This window comes from Trachypithecus francoisi, unplaced genomic scaffold, assembly GCF_009764315.1.
Source record: "Trachypithecus francoisi isolate TF-2019V2 unplaced genomic scaffold, Tfra_2.0 Contig01440, whole genome shotgun sequence".
In the NCBI taxonomy this organism is placed as follows: Eukaryota; Metazoa; Chordata; class Mammalia; order Primates; family Cercopithecidae; genus Trachypithecus; species Trachypithecus francoisi.
In genome coordinates, this window is record NW_022681431.1 from 16997525 (window position 1) to 17000105 (window position 2581).

At 42.2% G+C, this 2581-nt stretch overlaps 1 long non-coding RNA gene across 1 annotated transcript; it reads left to right on the top strand.

Annotated features, from left to right (window-relative positions):
• Positions 1–630: 630 nt before the first annotated feature.
• LOC117092162 lies at positions 631–2581 on the top strand. The gene is made up of 2 exons (XR_004440654.1): positions 631–842; positions 2454–2581. It is a non-coding gene; the product is annotated as an uncharacterized LOC117092162 (long non-coding RNA).

A 2581-nucleotide genomic window follows, 5' to 3' on the forward strand; every position in this document is an offset into this window, starting at 1 on the left:
CCTTCTCAGAAGGGGACATTCGAGCTGATGCTGTGGTACAAACACAGATGTGGTTTGCAGATTCTCCTGCCTTTTTGCGAGCTCAAGCTGGTCATGCTTTGTTTCTTCATCAGAACGCCTGCAGTCTTAAACAACAGTTTCATTTGACACTTGCTCAAGCTCGCGTGATTATTAAAACTTGTCCTGATTGCCAATGGCATTCTCTTTCTCCCTTTTCCTTAGGGCTTGGTGCCAACCCATGAGGTCTGGTGCCTAATGCTATTTGGCAAACTGATGTTACTCAGTATCCATCATTTGGACGTTTCAAATTTTTCCCAGTTACCGTGGACACTTATACAGCCTTAATACATGCTACCCCCCAGGACTGGAGAAAAAAATTGAAGATGCAATTGCTCATGTTTTTGAATCTATTATGACTTTAGTTCTTCCACAAACTATTAAAACCGATAATAGACCTTGCTATCTTAGTGCTCGATTTGCACCTGTATTACAACTTTGTCACATACAACACAAAACTGGTATTCCTTATAACTCAACCCGTCAGGCCATTATTAAACTCATCAAACTCTTAAAGTATAACTTAATCAACAAAAAGGGGGAATATGGGGCTCTCTTCTCGAGAATAGGACCTGTTGTTGGAGAATCGACTGACAATGATGACGATGACTAGGAAGGCACTTGACATTACCTGGGGACAGCTAAAGAAATTGGACCGACAGGCAACTATCCGGCTTGCCGCCATGGAAGGCCCTGCAACTGCAGAGGATTGGTTTCTTTTGTATCTGGTGGTAACTGGGGGAACTTCTGAAAAAGTAAGACAGACATGGATGTTGGGGTGGTTGGTAATTTTTGTCCTTTGCCAAGTGGGATCAGCTCAAGAACATGTTTATTGGAGTCATGTTCTAAATCCCCCTTTTTAAATTTTATTACATGGTGGGATGCTGACCCGCCTTTGTTATCTAATGATACTTCTTGGACAGGAGGTCAATAGATGTCCCTGTCATACCCCTTAACTGAAAATTTGGGATAGATTAAACTTAATGACTCCTTGATTTTATTGTCTAGTTTTTGTCTTTGTTTTTCCACAATAGCACATGATAACTGTGTTACTCTCGTTCCTCAGGAGTATCTTAACTATCAGCCTAAAAGGAATGGTAAGCTTGCAAACTTGACCTTTATTTCTACCGTTACTACTAATCTTACTAAGGTCTCTAAGGAAGCTACACAAGTGCCTGATCTTCCTATATGCCATCCGAGTAGGGACTGGCGATATAAGTTTGAGGCTGTCCAGTGGTCTCCATGCAGACAACTTGCACCGCATCAAGGGCCTCTGTTTAATAATGGCACCTTACTTGATTGGGGTCCCCATGGTTATCTTATGTCTGCAAATCAGACTATTGGATTTGGGAGTCCCTCCAATAGTTCTATCACCCCGTCAGAGTGTGGGCTTTCAGGACCAATATTACAACTAAAAGGGAAGCGAGCTTTAAGCCCTGCTCATACCCAAATTTGGAGATTAGGACTTCCTTCTTTTTGAATGAGTTCTTTTACAGGGTGAATACATTACTAGCGGTGGCAACTATACCCTCTCTTTGCATAATGTTACTGACGCAGTCCTGATTTGTACTACGCACCCCTATATACTTTTGTTTGGGCAAGGTGTTCCTAACATAAAGCAGAATCAGTCCTTTTATAGTATTGAAGTCTCTTCCAGTAGTTGGTATGCTACTTGCTTGTCTTATCAAAACGTTACACAGTTAAATATAAACCTACGTCATGATCTTAAAATGGCATGCAGAACTGTGGCTGCCTGTAAATTTAACCTGGAGCTGGGAAGGAAATTCCACCCAGCAGCTATTTAGAAAAGCACTGTCTCATATTTGGAAAAAAAGATTTCTGGCCACTTTAATTGACTTTTTAGTCTCAGCTATTATCATATTAGCAACTGCTGCTTCTGCAGCTGTCTCTCCAACAGAATCTATTCACACAGCCTCAGTGGTGAACCACGTGGTGTATAATGTAACCCGTGAATTTCAAGAACAGGTAAATATTGATAAAACTATTCTGTCTCGCCTGGAGGCTCTTGAAGCCACCGTTGAATGGCTGGGGGATCAGCAGCAGGCATTCATTACCCATCAAAATTTACATTGTGATTGGCAATATAATTCTATCTGTGTCACACCTCTGCCATGTAATAGCTCCCAATATGCTTGGGAGACAGTGAAATCACACCTGCAAGGGGCTTATCACGATCATTTTTCTTCTCAAATTTCTACTCTTGAGTGTGAGTTAAAGAAACAACTTGAAGAATGGTCGCAGCAATTACAAGCAAGTACCCTTCAGCAATTACAAGAAGGCTTTGTGGTTAAACCCAACCACTTGGTTGTCTGGGTGATACGTACACATTTGGGTGATGGCCGCTCTACTTATACTTTTTTGTATCTGTTTGCTAGGCGTCTGCAGATGGCTCTGTGCTGCCCCCCGGCGCATCTATGACCAGGGAAGAACGATAGAACTTTACCTTGCATTGGATGACCAGCACGCTCTAAGAATTGAAGAAGGGGGAGTTGTGGCGGGTGCA